Source organism: Phyllobates terribilis, unplaced genomic scaffold (assembly GCF_046119375.1).
Source record: "Phyllobates terribilis strain yellow unplaced genomic scaffold, ASM4611937v1 Scaffold_5__5_contigs__length_657084704, whole genome shotgun sequence".
In the NCBI taxonomy this organism is placed as follows: Eukaryota; Metazoa; Chordata; class Amphibia; order Anura; family Dendrobatidae; genus Phyllobates; species Phyllobates terribilis.
Window position 1 is genome coordinate 375040549 of NW_027362765.1, and position 17329 is coordinate 375057877.

Sequence of the window (17329 nt, forward strand, 5' to 3'; positions counted from 1 at the left end):
TATACTGTATGGAGGACTATGAAGAGTGCATTGTATTGTATGGAGGACTATGGGGAGTGCCGTAAACTTTATAGACGACTATGGGGAGTGCATTATACTATATGGAGGACTATGGAGAGTGCATTATACTATATGGAGGACCATGAGGAGTGCATTATACTGTATGGAGGACTTTGGGGCGTGCATTATACTATATGGAGGACTATGGAGAGTGCATTATACTATATGGAGGACCATGAGGAGTGCATTATACTGTATGGAGGACTATGGGGAGTGCATTATACTGTATGGAGGACTATGGGGAGTGCATTATACTATATGGAGGACTATGGAGAGTGCATTATACTATATGGAGGACTATGGAGAGTGCATTACACTATATGGAGGACCATGAGGAGTGCATTATACTGTATGGAGGACTATGGGGAGTGCATTATACTGTATGGAGGAGTATGGGGAGTGCATTATACTGTATGGAGGACTATGGGGAGTGCATTATACTATATGGAGGACTATGTAGAGTGCATTATACTATATGGAGGACCATGGGGAGTGCATTATACTGTATGGAGGAGTATGGGGAGTGCATTATACTGTATGGAGGACTATGGGGAGTGCATTATACTATATGGAGGACTATGGAGAGTGCATTATACTATATGGAGGACCATGGGGAGTGCATTATACTATATGGAGGACTATGGAGAGTGCATTATACTATATGGAGGACCATGAGGAGTGCATTATACTGTATGGAGGACTACGGGGAGTGCATTATACTATATGGAGGACTATGGGGAGTGCATTATACTGTATGGAGGACTACGGGGAGTGCATTATACTATGTGGAGGACTACGGGGAGTGCATTATACTATATGGAGGACTACGGGGAGTGCATTATACTATATGGAAGACCATGAGGAGTGCATTATACTGTATGGAGGACTATGGGGAGTGCATTATACTATATGGAGGACTATGGGGAGTGCATTATACTATATGGAGGACTATGGGGAGTGCATTATTCTGAATGGAGGACTACGAGGAGTGCATTATACTATATGGAGGACTACGGGGAGTGCATTATACTATATGGAGGACCATGAGGAGTGCATTATACTGTATGGAGGACTACAGAGAGTGCATTATACTATAAGAGAACTACGGGGAGTGCATTATACTATATGGAGGACCATGAGGAGTGCATTATACTGTATGGAGGACTATGGGGAGTGCATTATACTATATGGAGGACTATGGGGAGTGCATTATACTATATGGAGGACTATGGGGAGTGCATTATACTATATGGAGGACTATGGGCAGTGCATTATACTGTATGGAGGACTTTGGGGCGTGCATTATACTATATGGAGGACTATGGAGAGTGCATTATACTATATGGAGGACCATGAGGAGTGCATTATACTGTATGGAGGACTATGGGGAGTGCATTATACTGTATGGAGGACTATGGGGAGTGCATTATACTATATGGAGGACTATGGAGAGTGCATTATACTATATGGAGGACTATGGAGAGTGCATTACACTATATGGAGGACCATGAGGAGTGCATTATACTGTATGGAGGACTATGGGGAGTGCATTATACTGTATGGAGGAGTATGGGGAGTGCATTATACTGTATGGAGGACTATGGGGAGTGCATTATACTATATGGAGGACTATGTAGAGTGCATTATACTATATGGAGGACCATGGGGAGTGCATTATACTGTATGGAGGAGTATGGGGAGTGCATTATACTGTATGGAGGACTATGGGGAGTGCATTATACTATATGGAGGACTATGGAGAGTGCATTATACTATATGGAGGACCATGGGGAGTGCATTATACTATATGGAGGACTATGGAGAGTGCATTATACTATATGGAGGACCATGAGGAGTGCATTATACTGTATGGAGGACTACGGGGAGTGCATTATACTATATGGAGGACTATGGGGAGTGCATTATACTGTATGGAGGACTACGGGGAGTGCATTATACTATGTGGAGGACTACGGGGAGTGCATTATACTATATGGAGGACTACGGGGAGTGCATTATACTATATGGAAGACCATGAGGAGTGCATTATACTGTATGGAGGACTATGGGGAGTGCATTATACTATATGGAGGACTATGGGGAGTGCATTATACTATATGGAGGACTATGGGGAGTGCATTATACTGAATGGAGGACTACGAGGAGTGCATTATACTATATGGAGGACTACGGGGAGTGCATTATACTATATGGAGGACCATGAGGAGTGCATTATACTGTATGGAGGACTACAGAGAGTGCATTATACTATAAGAGAACTACGGGGAGTGCATTATACTATATGGAGGACCATGAGGAGTGCATTATACTGTATGGAGGACTATGGGGAGTGCATTATACTATATGGAGGACTATGGGGAGTGCATTATACTATATGGAGGACTATGGGGAGTGCATTATACTATATGGAGGACTATGGGCAGTGCATTATACTGTATGGAGGACTTTGGGGATTGAATTATACTATATGGAGGACTATGGAGAGTGCATTATATTATATGGAGGACTATGAGGCGTGCATTATACTGTATGGAGGACTATGGGGAGTGCATTAAACCTTATAGAGGCCTATGGGGAGTGTATTATACTATATAGAGTCTGCCTATGGGGGTGCATTATACTATAGACTCTGCCTATGGGGATGCATTATATTACAGACTCTGCCTATTGGGAAGCATTATACTATAGAGTCTACCTATGAGGGTGTATTATACTATAGACTCTGCCTATGAGTATGCATTATACTATATAGTGTCTAACTATGGGGGTGCATTATACTATATGGAAGTCTATGGGGGTGTATTATACTATATGGAGGACTATGGGGAGTGCATTATACTATAGAGGCCTATGGGGGTGCATTATACTATACAGAGTCTGCCTATGCGATGCATTATACTATATAGACTTTGCCTGTGTGGTGCATTATACTATTTAGTCTGCCTATGGGAAGTGTATTATACTATATAGAGGCCTATGAGGGGTGCATTATACTATATAGACTCTGCCTATGGGGGTGCATTATACTATAGAGGTCTATGGGGTGCATTATACTGTATTGAGTCTGCTTATGGTGAGTGCATTATACTATATAAGTCTGCCTATGGGAGTGCATTATACTATATAGAGTCTGCCTTTTGGGGTGCATTATACTATATGGAGACCTATGGGGAGTGCATTATACTATATGTAGACCTATGGGGAGTGCATTATACTATATAGAGGCCTATGGGGAGTGCATTATGCTATATAGAGTCTGCCTATGGGAGTGCATTATACTATATAGAGTTTGCCTATTGGGATGCATTATACTATATGGAGACCTATGTGGAGTGCATTATACTATAGGGGTCTATGGGGAGTGCATTACACTATATAGAGGCCTATGGGGAGTGCATTATGCTATATAGAGTCTGCCTATGGGAGTGCATTATACTATATAGAGTCTACCTATTGGGGTGCATTATACTATATGGAGACCTATGGGGAGTGCATTATACTATAGGGGCCTATGGGGAGTGCATTATACTGTATGGAGGACTATGAAGAGTGCATTGTATTGTATGGAGGATTATGGGAAGTGCAGTACACTTTATAGACGACTATGGGGAGTGCATTATACTATATGGAGGACTATGGAGAGTGCATTATACTATATGGAGGACCATGAGGAGTGCATTATACTGTATGGAGGACTTTGGGGCGTGCATTATACTGTATGGAGGACTATGGGGAGTGCATTATACTATATGGAGGACTATGGGAAGTGCATTATACTATATGGAGGACTATGGAGAGTGCATTACATTATATGGAGGACCATGAGGAGTGCATTATACTGTATGGAGGACTATGGGGAGTGCATTATACTGTATGGAGGACTATGAGGAGTGCATTATACTGTATGGAGGACTATGGGGAGTGCATTATACTATATGGATGACTATGGGGAGTGCATTATACTATATGGAGGACTATGGAGAGTGCATTATACTATATGGAGGACCATGAGGAGTGCATTATACTGTATGGAGGACTACGGGGAGTGCATTATACTATATGGAGGACTATGGGGAGTGCATTATACTATATGGAGGACCATGAGGAGTGCATTATACTGTATGGAGGACTATGGGGAGTGCATTATACTATATGGAGGACTATGGGGAGTGCATTATACTATATGGAGGACTATGGGGAGTGCATTATACTATATGGAGGACTATGGGGAGTGCATTATACTGTATGGAGGACTACGAGGAGTGCATTATACTATATGGAGGACTATGGGGAGTGCCTTATACTATATGGAGGACTATGGGGAGTTCATTATACTATATGGAGGACCATGAGGAGTGCATTATACTGTATGGAGGACTATGGGGAGTGCATTATACTATATGGAGGACTATGGGGAGTGCATTATACTATATGGAGGACTATGGGGAGTGCATTATACTGTATGGAGGACTATGGGGAGTGCATTATACTGTATGGAGGACTACGGGGAGTGCATTAAACTATATGGAGGACCATGAGGAGTGCTTTATACTGTATGGATGACTACGGGGAGTGCATTATACTATATGGAGGACTACGGGGAGTGCATTATACTATATGGAGGACCATGAGGAGTGCTTTATACTGCATGGAGGACTACGGGGAGTGCATTATACTATATGGAGGACTACGGGGAGTGCATTATACTATATGGAGGACCATGAGGAGTGCATTATACTGTATGGAGGACTATGGGGAGTGCATTATACTATATGGAGGACTATGGGGAGTGCATTATACTGTATGGAGGACTATGGGGAGTGCATTATACTATATGGAGGACTATGGAGAGTGCATTATACTATATGGAGGACTATGGAGAGTGCATTACACTATATGGAGGACCATGAGGAGTGCATTATACTGTATGGAGGACTATGGGGAGTGCATTATACTGTATGGAGGAGTATGGGGAGTGCATTATACTGTATGGAGGACTATGGGGAGTGCATTATACTATATGGAGGACTATGGGGAGTGCATTATACTATATGGAGGACTATGGAGAGTGCATTATACTATATGGAGGACCATGGGGAGTGCATTATACTATATGGAGGACTATGGGGAGTGCATTATACGGTATGGAGGACTACGGGGAGTGCATTATACTATATGGAGGACTACGGGGAGTGCATTATACTATATGGAGGACCATGAGGAGTGCATTATACTGTATGAAGGACTACGGGGAGTGCATTATACTATATGGAGGACTACGGGGAGTGCATTATACTATATGGAAGACCATGAGGAGTGCATTATACTGTATGGAGGACTACGGGGAGTGCATTATACTATATGAAGGACTACGGTGAGTGCATTATACAATATGGAGGACCATGAGGAGTGCATTATACTGTATGGAGGACTATGGGGAGTGCATTATACTATATGGAGGACTATGGGGAGTGCATTATACTATTTGGAGGACTATGGGGAGTGCATTATACTGTATGGAGGACTATGGGGATTGAATTATACTATATGGAGGACTATGGAGAGTGCATTATATTATATGGAGGACTATGAGGCGTTCATTATACTGTATGGAGGACTATGGGGAGTGCATTAAACCTTATAGAGGCCTATGGGGAGTGTATTATACTATATGGAGGGCTATTGGGGTGCATTATACTATCTAGAGGTCTATGGGGAATGCATTATACTATATTGTGGACTATCTGGTGCATTATACTGTATGAAGGACTATCTGGTGCATTATACTATATGTAGACTATTTATACAGTATGGGGATTACAGTTAGGGCCATCATACAGTGTGGGAGATAATGTGGGATATTTGTATAGTGTGGGGGCCATCATGCAGTGTTGTAGCCATCAATATAATGTCCCCTCACTGTATAGTGTGTGTGGAGGGTACTATACAGAGAGGGGGCATTATACTGTGTATAGGAGAGCATCATACTGTGTAGAGGGGAGCTGTACATATCAGGATATTATTAAATGTTAAGTGGGCACTTATCGTTATAGGGGAACTCAGGTTATTGTGACTGTCAAAGGGGCACACAGAGGGCATTATTACTTTCTAGGGGGCACAATGTGGGCACTGTTTTCTAGGGCACTTGCACAGGGCATTAATAGAGTCTAGAGGTTTGTTTTACCATCTAGAGGGCACACAGCAGGTGCAGTAATAGGGACACGTTCAGCAACAGAGGCTCAGTATTGGGGTATCAGCAGGATGAGGCGTTTGTGCTGGTTGGGAATAGATGGGGACGGGGCTGTAAATGTGAGAAGTCCGTTGTGTCTGTGATGTAATCTCTGTAGACGACTCCTGGCTGGAGAAGTCGTCATGTCGGTCTGGGCCAGATGGAAAAGACGGGAAAAGTGAACTATTTCATCAGAAAGAACGACCGCTATAAGTTACTATATATAACTGTGCTGTGATCTCTTATATGTTCTGCAGGACTGGTATCTATCACTATATGTAACCATATGGCGGTAATATCAGTGCTGGTCTTTGTATAGAGATTATTTTCATTCACAGCACAGTCATCTGCTGAGGTTCTCCTACATTCTCTATTAGGTTGCTCCCCCATAGTTGTAATCAGGGTTATATGGTTAGGGGCCACTCAAAAGTTTTGCCCCCTCGAACCAAAACGCCTAGCTATGCCTCTGCATGGCTCCTTTGCCTCCCGGTTTCTTAGTTTCTGGGGGGCTGTGTAATTATAAAGAACTAGATGGTGGCCCGATTCAAACGCATCGGGTATTCTAGAATAGGTATGCGGCCGACGGGGCGCAATTAGCAGAGCGGCGTTTAAATTTGGCGCCCAAATCGCTGATTGGTCGCGTTAGGCAACCGCGACCAATCAGCAAAGCGGTGTTAAAATTTGGCGGCAATATCGGTGATTGGTCGCGGGCGGCGGCCGCGACCAATCTGCGAACCGTGTTAGTGAGGACTGAAGAGCGTGTTTAAATTTGGCACCAAAATCGCTGATTAGTCGCGACCAATCAGCAGAGCGGTGTTTAAATTTGGCGCCAATACTGCTGATTGGTCGCGGCCGCCGACCGCGACCAATCAGCAGAGCGATACAGAGCGGGGTTTAAATTTGGCACCAAAATTGCTGATTGGTCACCGGCCGCGACCAATCAGCAGAGCGTTGTTTAAATTTGGTGCCAATCTCGCTGATTGGACGCGTCTGGCATCCGCGACCAATCAGCAGAGCGTTGTTTAAATTTGCCGCCAAGCTCACTGATTGGTTGCGGCTGGCGTCCGCGACCAATTAGCACAGCAGTGTTTAAATGTGGCGGCAAGATCGGTGATTGGTCGCGGCCGCTATTTAAATGTGGCGCCAAAATCAGTGATTGGTCGCGGGCAGCGGCCGCGACCAATCAGCAGAGCGGTGTTTAACTTTAGCGCCAAGATCACTGATTGGTCGCGTGCGGAGATCGCGACCAATCAGCGAATCGTATTGGTGAGGAGCGGGGAGCGGAATCGTATTAGTGGGGACCGGGGAGCGCCGCTGCCTGTGCGGCTACTTCCGCTGCGAGAACCCGGGACATGAGCGACTGCTCGCAGCAGAAGTATCCCGACCCGCAGCGCCACTCCCCGGTCCTCCCTTCACACCCTAGCCGCTGATCTCCCCACAGTATCCGCATGGTGTTACAAAGGTCCGGACATTTGTGTTAAAAATCGCTGATTGGTCGCTGGCGCTGCCCGCGACCAATCACCGATTTGGGCGCCAAATTTAAATATCGGCCGCGACCAATCACCGATTTTGGCTCCACATTTAAACACCGCTGTGCTGATTGGTCGCCGACGCTGGGCACGACCAATCAGCGATTTTGGTGCCACATTTAAATAGCGTCCGCGACCAATCAGTACAGCGGTGTTTAAATGTGGAGCCAAGATCGGTGATTGCTCGCGGCCGATATTTAAATTTGGCGCCCAAATCGGTGATTGGTCGCGGGCAGCGCCAGCGACCAATCAGCGATTTTTAACACAAATGTCCGGACCTTTGTAACACCATGCTGATACTGTGGGGACATCAGCGGCTAGGGTGTGAAGGGAGGACCGGGGAGCGGCGCTGCGGTTCGGGATACTTCTGCTGCGAGCGCCCGCTCATGTCCTTGGTTCTCGCAGCGGAAGTATCCGCACAGGCAGCACCGCTCCTCGGTCCTCCCTTCACACCCTAGCCGCTGATGTCCCCACAGTATCCGCATGGTGTTACAAAGGTCCGGACATTTGTGTTAAAAATCGCTGATTGGTCGCTGGCGCTGCCCGCGACCAATCACCAATTTGGGCGCCAAATTTAAATATCGGACGCGACCAATCACCGATCTTGGCTCCAGATTTAAACACCGCTGTGCTGATTGGTCGCGGCCGATATTTAAATTTGGCGCCCAAATCGGTGATTGGTCGCGGGCAGCGCCTGCGACCAATCAGCGATTTTTAACACAAATGTCCGGATCTTTGTAACACCATGCGGATACTGTGGGGACATCAGCGGCTAGGGTGTGAAGGGAGGACCAGGGAGCAGCGCTGCGGGTCGGGATACTTCTGCTGCGAGCAGTCGCTCATCTCCAGGCTTCTCGCAGTGGAAGTATCCGCACAGGCAGCGGCGCTCCCCGGTCCTCACTAATACGATTCGCTGATTGGTCGCGCACTCCGCACGCGACCAATCAGTGATCTTGGCGCTAAAGTTAAACACCGCTCTGCTGATTGGTCGCGGCCGCTGCCCGCGACCAATCACCGATTTGGGCGCCACATTTAAATAGCGGCCGCGACCAATCAGTACAGCGGTGTTTAAATGTGGAGCCAAGATCGGTAATTGGTCGCGGCCGATATTTAAATTTGGCGCCCAAATCCAGTGAAATGTCCGAATCTTTGTAACACCATGCGGATACTGTGGGGACATCAGCGGCTAGGGTGTGAAGGGAGGACCGGGGAGTGGCGCTGCGAGTCGGGATACTTCTGCTGCGAGCGCCCGCTCATGTCCCGGGTTCTCGCAGCGGAAGTATCCATGCGGCAAGGGTTTGAAGGGAGGACCGGGGAGCGGCGCTGACATCCAATTGGTCGCGGCCGCTATTTAAGTGTGCTTGCGGCTAAAGTTAACCACTACTGTGCTGATTGGTCGCGGCCGATATTTAAATTTGGCACCCAAATCGGTGATTGGTCGCGGGCAGCGTCCGCGACCAATCAGAACAGCGGTATTTAACTTTTGCGCTAAGATCAGTGATTGGTCGGGTCCGAAGACCGCGACCAATCATCGAATCGTCTTGGTGAGGACCGGGGAGCGGCGTTGCCTGTGCGGCAACTTTCCGGGACATGAGCGGGCGCTTGCAGCAGAAGTATCCCGACCCGCAGCGCCGCTCCCTGGTCCTCCCTTCCGCATGGATGTCATCGACGCCGGCGGTCCTTCCGCTGCTACCGGCCGGGACATGAGCGCCTCGCGCCGATCATCTCCCGGCTGCATCTCCGTCCCGCAGATGGGTCCGGCGGTCGGGGTCCTTCTGCTGGTACCGGCCGGGAGATGAGCGCCTCGCGGCGCTCATCTCCCGGCTGCAACGCTGCTGAGCTCCGTCCCGCAGATGAGCCGCTAACGGCCGCCATCTTTTTTCTGAAATCCCGCGGCGCTGATTGGCCGCTGCCGGACCAATGAGCGACGCGGGATTTCCTGGACAGACAGACAGACAGACAGACAGATAGACGAGATAAGACAATTATATAGTAGATGACATTTTGTACCAGCTGTACAGTTGCATCTCACGTCAGACATAAACACTTTCCCATGCAATTAGCAGAAGAAGCTTTGCAGGAGCACTAAAGCAATCTGGATGTGGTGGTCCGTTCAGCTTCAAAGTGACGCTTTCAGGTTCTAAAGCATAAAGTCTGCATACGTAGGTAAATGGCCACTCCAGCAATGAGCTATAAACTATGAAATAAAAATCCCTCTGTACTGAAGAATGGAGAGTATTTTAGTAAGGGTTAAAGGGATTGTCTACTATTGGACAACCCCAGCTTAAACAATTAAGGACCGCAATAAAAACCATGTATACTATTGGCTGCAGCCAATACCTGACACAACGTCATGTCACTGTTTGGGAAGAGTGGAGCCAACATCCTTGGAACGGCACGGCTGCAGAAGGGGAGTACACATTGATTTTATTTTAAGGGTCCTTATCATAAATAGTTCCTCGTAGCTCTCTTTAAACCAGACGTTCTCCATATGGTTTTCTTCCTCGTTGATATCCCCATTGGCAATCAAAGTGAATAAACATGAATGTTCAAGGCTTGGAATTGTTCTCATTAGATGTGGTGGCAGATCAGAGGATTCCTGCTGGGACTGCACTTAAAGGGGTTGTCTAGAAAAAACAAGGTATCACCTATCCATAGCCTTACCAACTGCTGGTACTTATGTAGCACCCTGAGGATTCGGCTGCTACAGGGGTATTGCACCTCAACCCAGAGGTGTGATATTCCACTCCCGGGTAAGGATGGAGAGTGGAACTGAGCTCAGAAAGCTGCATGCACTACACACATCCCATTTCCGAGGAACAGACCAACGGTACTCCCACTTAGAAATGTGCAGGTACGACCGAGTCTGTTCCTGGCTGGAGTGGGAGGGGGGTGGTACATCCCAGTAGTGTAGGGGCAGATAGGGGGAGCAGCCTGGGTAAAGTTAGGAGCTCATTGGGTGCTGGTCACCTGAGCTCACACATAGAGGGAGTATATAAGGTGGGCACCATCTTAGATCAGGGTCAGTCTATCAGTTTTTTGCAGAGTCAGAGGAAGAGAGCAGAAAGCAGAGAAGCCCCAGAGAGAGTGAGAGTGGAGCAAGAAAGACCCAGAGGGGGAAACAAGAAGGAACTCTGAGAACCCACATACAAACCTAGGGTGAAGAGTTGGCAAGAGGGTACCGGATCCCAAACTGGTGGGGGCTAAAGCACACCTCAGCCAGAGACCGGAGGCCGTGGGCAGGATCTGCCACGGCCACCCACCACATCTACCCTGAAGGCAAACCACATGTAGGGTCAGGGAACCCAAGGCCAAGGGTCTCCCAACAGAAGGCCCGAGGGAGCTGGACCTAGGTGGATCCCTGGTGGGGACGGCCAGAAGAAAGGACAAGAAGGAGGGCTCAGGGACACGCTCCGGACTTGCTTGGGGGTTGGCTGAATCCAGGACCTGGTGGACGCAGCACGGCTCGGGTGGTCACTCAAGGCCGGAGTGACCGGAATATCTGCAGTAAGTAAACACCCTGAACTGCACAACCCGACTCTGTCTTTAATCATCATCCACGCTGCACCACCACAACCCCCATCCTCTGCACCTGACCCCCTGAGGCCATACCCCTCCCGTTGGGGGTTATACTATCTAAAGCTGCACCAACACCATCAGCCTCAGCGGACCCTGCTGCAGCGGCGGCCGTAGTGACCGCAATCCAACGGGTGGCGGAGTCGACATAACGAACTTTGCAACATCTGTAGGACTGCCACATACTCTGAGCTTGACACCCTGGGCACGGACCGGGTCACAGCCACTCGGAGACTACAACCCCCATCTGATCCGGCTCCGGGTATTCCCCTAAAGAATATGGCCCAGGGGGCGCGTCAACTTTGGCGTAGTCGGCAGGATCACGTGCCCGCAACACCCGGGTACTGCGTGCCTGAAGAAAAGAACAAGTTTACCTCAAAAAGAAGTCTCCTGCCGGTTCCGGAGGGTCCCCGCCATCGGACTCCGTCACAGATCGATTCCCGCCGGTTGTCCGCCATTAACAGCTTTTTCCCGCCATCTGCAGAGTTTCCCGCCACTGGGAGACGATTCCCGCCATTTCCAAAGGTTTCCCGCCTTGGAAGAGTGGACGCCATTATGGGCGTGCCAGAGGGTGGCAAGAGGCCACCTCCCATCGTGGGCCAGGACCGAAAATGGCGCCAAAAGTGGAAACCGCCCCCACCAACAGAGACTGTGATGCTAGAGGTGTCTGTCAGCGTGAAAGAACTGCCCCTGGAGCTGACAATCACCAAGTGGCCCCGGGACCGCCCTCGAAGTGGGAGGACTGAGAAGGAGAGAGCAAAGATGGGTGTCGCCTGGAGCAGTCTGGAGAGAGCGCACCCGGAGACAAGAAGCCTAGAGCTGAGTCCAGAAGAAGCTTACCCGGAGATGGAAGAAGAGCAGAGCAGCACCGGCCCGCTGGCCAGGAGCCTGCTGGAGACAACGAGAGGAGAGCAGAGCAGCACCGACCCGTTGGTCAGGAGCCTGCTAGAAGCAACGACCCCACTAGGCTTAGTGGAGGTCTTGGCACAGCTCCCCCGAGGTCGGGAGTGTGCACAGACTGCGCTGGAGGGCCTCGCACGGAGGATGGCCCGGGTGCAACGAGAGACGTTGGCGGAGTGGAGCCGAGAGATGGCCCAGCGGACCGAGACTCGTCAGCGGAGCACGCCACCCGAGACGAGGAGACAGACCGCCTCTGAGGATGGCGCAGGAGGACTGAAGGCCGGAGACGGCGCCGAGAAGGGAGCCGAACGAAAGGAGGCAGGTAAAGGGGACGTTTCTACCCCAAACCGGGAAACCGCGTACCTGCCCCAGCTCCCCGTCGCAGAGCCCGAAGTACCCCCTGCCGTGCCCGTAACCGCAACGTCACCGCCACAGACTAGGCCTCAACCGGAAGCCGCGGCCGCGACCCCTGTGACGTCATACGCCTCGACCCCGAGCGTGACCAAGCAGGAAGTACCATCGGCCTGGTCGCAAGGCCTAGTACCCCCGGGCGCCGCAATACCAACAGCGCCCCCTACCTCCGCGGAGCCACCGGCCTGGTCGCAGGGCCAAGTAGCCCAGGGCGCCGCCGTCCTTACGGTGCCCTTCACTTTCCAGGTGCCCCAGGCCTGGCCGCAAGGCCTGGGCAACCCGGGCGCCACCACCACCGCGCCCATAAAACCAAGAGTGCTGCATCTGGGAGAAGATCTGTTTGCCCAGCATACGTGCCCGGACGGGTCTGAAGCTAAAGTTAATCACAAAGAAAGAGCAGGAGGACGCCGTCGCTGAAGTACGGTAGTGAAGAGACTGTACATAGTTACCCGTCAGGGTATAAGAACTGTTACTGCTGCTAGTTAAAATATAGTCCCCGTTGGGACCAGAGAATTGAACTGTTACCCGTATTTCCCTTAATCCCTCTGACCGAGGACTGAGAGCGGTCATCCCTTTCCTAAATACCTGGCCGAGGACTGAGAGCGGCCATATCCCCTTGTATATAGTTGCGCTTCCTAAAGCGCCCCCTACCGGTTTTATAGGAAAACCATTTTTCTAGAGAAACTGTCGCACTTTACCCGGTCACCAGTTGCACCGTGACCGGAGGTACCAGAAGACAAGAGTGTTATTTATGAAAAGTTTTATATGAAAAGTTTTATATGTGTTTATTATGTTGTTTATGCAAAAATTGTATGTTTTGGTGTTTTTATGTCTTACAGCCCGAGGACGTGCTGTGATTTACCAGGGGGGAATGTAGCACCCTGAGGATTCGGCTGCTACAGGGGTATTGCACCTCAACCCAGAGGTGTGATATTCCACTCCCGGGTAAGGATGGAGAGTGGAACTGAGCTCAGAAAGCTGCATGCACTACACACATCCCATTTCCGAGGAACAGACCAACGGTACTCCCACTTAGAAATGTGCAGGTACGACCGAGTCTGTTCCTGGCTGGAGTGGGAGGGGGGTGGTACATCCCAGTAGTGTAGGGGCAGATAGGGGGAGCAGCCTGGGTAAAGTTAGGAGCTCATTGGGTGCTGGTCACCTGAGCTCACACATAGAGGGAGTATATAAGGTGGGCACCATCTTAGATCAGGGTCAGTCTATCAGTTTTTTGCAGAGTCAGAGGAAGAGAGCAGAAAGCAGAGAAGCCCCAGAGAGAGTGAGAGTGGAGCAAGAAAGACCCAGAGGGGGAAACAAGAAGGAACTCTGAGAACCCACATACAAACCTAGGGTGAAGAGTTGGCAAGAGGGTACCGGATCCCAAACTGGTGGGGGCTAAAGCACACCTCAGCCAGAGACCGGAGGCCGTGGGCAGGATCTGCCACGGCCACCCACCACATCTACCCTGAAGGCAAACCACATGTAGGGTCAGGGAACCCAAGGCCAAGGGTCTCCCAACAGAAGGCCCGAGGGAGCTGGACCTAGGTGGATCCCTGGTGGGGACGGCCAGAAGAAAGGACAAGAAGGAGGGCTCAGGGACACGCTCCGGACTTGCTTGGGGGTTGGCTGAATCCAGGACCTGGTGGACGCAGCACGGCTCGGGTGGTCACTCAAGGCCGGAGTGACCGGAATATCTGCAGTAAGTAAACACCCTGAACTGCACAACCCGACTCTGTCTTTAATCATCATCCACGCTGCACCACCACAACCCCCATCCTCTGCACCTGACCCCCTGAGGCCATACCCCTCCCGTTGGGGGTTATACTATCTAAAGCTGCACCAACACCATCAGCCTCAGCGGACCCTGCTGCAGCGGCGGCCGTAGTGACCGCAATCCAACGGGTGGCGTAGTCGACATAACGAACTTTGTAACATCTGTAGGACTGCCACATACTCTGAGCTTGACACCCTGGGCACGGACCGGGTCACAGCCACTCGGAGACTACAACCCCCATCTGATCCGGCTCCGGGTATTCCCCTAAAGAATATGGCCCAGGGGGCGCGTCACTTACACTGATCAGCTGAACGGGGAACTTTTACTCCCATTAGAATGGAGCATCAGGGCACATGGCGACCTCCAATCCGTCCTCCATGGGGCTGTCGAGCGCTCAGATATTTCCAACAGCTCCATAGAGAATGAATGGAGTGGTGTTTGGGTGTCTGTAAAGGGGGATAACAATTCTCCGCATTGACGATCGGTGCATGTCCCAACGGGAGTGGGACGCCCAACAATCAGGAAGGTATCACCTGTCCCACTGAAAATTTGATAAATTATTTATTTTATTTTTTTTATCTTAAGGGACTTTGGAAGGTCGGAGGTCCCGTTTGTCCTCCCTACAAGCGATCCCTGACGACAACTGATACATTTGTTTCTGCTGAGGGTTAGGATTGACCTGACTCTAGAAGACTCTTATGATAAAATGTATCAATTCTGCATTAACCCCTCGAGCACAATTATCATCCAGTTTGGCCACTTTTAGAAGATCCCACTCCGCGATACTGTGCACATCATTCTAAGATGGATTATTGCATTCTGAAATAAAAAAGAAAAGGTAAAAAAAAAGATTTCTGTTTGACAAAACAACTGTAGAAAAAAAAGACCTGGACTGTAAATCCACCTGCACGTCAAGTGCACATGATCTATTGCGGCTATGCAAAAATGCTCAAAACTGCACAAGAGGTTCTTAGTTAAAGGGGTTGGAGCATATCCTTTTGATAAACTTTCAGAGATTATTACATTTTAGGGACCCCAAACAAAAAGCTCCAATCTACATTAAAACGTAAAAGAATGAATTCACTTATGAGCAGCTCCCCCACAGGATAAATGAAGAATTACACAGTTATCTGTCCATGTGTGACGTTGGTGGGTGTGGACCCACTGCACCACAGGCCGGGCTTACCATGGATGGGCTTGAGTAGGTGTCTACCGGGTCTTCACTAGGACCTCTTGTGAGGATAGGCTGGGTCGGCAATACACACCAGGTACCACCCCAGGGAAGTCCCCGGGACTACAGCAGCTGAGAAGAGATCGCAGATACGAGGTACAGGAGTGGGGAGATGAAGATCTGGTCAAACAATCCATGGTCAGGGCAGGTAGCACAGGTTCGATAGACGTAGCCGAGGTCAGGAGCAGAGAAGTCAGACAGGGCGAATGAACCAGCCGGGTCATTAACGGGAAGCCGAATATGGTGGAATGCATAAACTAGGTGCTAGGAACCAACGTTCGGGCAAGGAGTGTTGGGAGGAGCTGCCTAATATAAAGCCTGTTGGCAGAAGATGGGTCACAGAACCTAATCTCTGTAGGACACAGCAGGGTTAACTTCCTGCAGAGATCAGCCATTCCCCCTAAGGCCAAATGAAGGCAACACGCTGATGGAGCAGTGCTGAGGAGTGCTGCAAGAGGCAAAACTCAGACAGCCAATCTGACGCAAGGAGAAGCTGCACTGTGACTATGGCAAATAGGGCGGCGCTGATGAGGTCCTGCCGTCATACTGATTGACACCTGGCTTCTCACTGCCTAACTGCACGGAGTCGGCTGTCAATCAGCATAACATCGGCAGTCACGCTCCATCTACAGAGCAGCATATAAGAAGAAGTGCTGCTCTGTTGACGTGGAGCAGCTGAATTACCGGCAGGAGCGGTCAGTGACTGCTTGGAGCCGACAACAGGTAGAACAAGCGGGTAGTTGCTTCTGTTAGCAACAACCTGCCTGTTAGCTTTTAGGCCCATAATAAAAAGATAAATATAATGGTCCTGTAGAAACCCTTTAAGTGTGGCCCATAAACTTAAAGGGGTGGTCCCAGGATCCTTTCTTCAGATGCATACTGTTCCTGAGCCTCCCAACTTTCTGATGGCCAGGGAGTGAGGGCAGTGCACTCCTGATTTATTGACAGTTCAGATCAGTGGCAGTGCGCTCTTTCCTGCAGTTAGTAGAAGATGCTCAGCAGCATTGAAGGACACAGATAATTTTGAATGCAGAGAATATTTAATAAGAAGTAAGATTTGCTTATTTTTGCAAGCACTTTGCAATATTAGCCATTAAAGAATTAGGGAATATCCCTCTAACTAGAGATACAGTAGAAGTCTAAGGACTCAAACATGTTTCTTCATGATGCAATGCTTTATTATTGGAGGAACTTAGAGGGTAGATACTTATAGGCGACACTGGAGATATATGGAGGAGAGATAACTTCATATTTTTCCTATGCCGCATTGCATGTACATCAGCCCGATCTCCATAATGAACCAGTAGCTTCCAGAGCTCGAGCTTTAGGCATAATTTTCAGTAATTTCCTAATAAATCCTTTCCCTCTATGTCTGAGCTTCTCCGTGCCGCTGTGGAGATGGTCAGATTTATTAGAGGGTGGTCGACCCTTATGTTTTATACTTTGACATCGATTTGTTATTCTTTTATTTTGATGTTTTGACTTTTTTGTTACTTTGTATCACATCTGTGAGAGCGATTGATGCTTCTCCTGAGCTGCTCATTTCTCTCAGTATTATTGGGGACTGAGGTTACATCAAAGCCCCCCAGGCTCTTTGT

General features: G+C 49.2%; 1 pseudogene; it reads right to left on the minus strand.

Moving 5' to 3' along the window:
- The window catches only part of LOC141271579 (elongin-A-like), a 113013-nt pseudogene that overhangs the window by 95031 nt on the left and 653 nt on the right, over window positions 1-17329 (minus strand).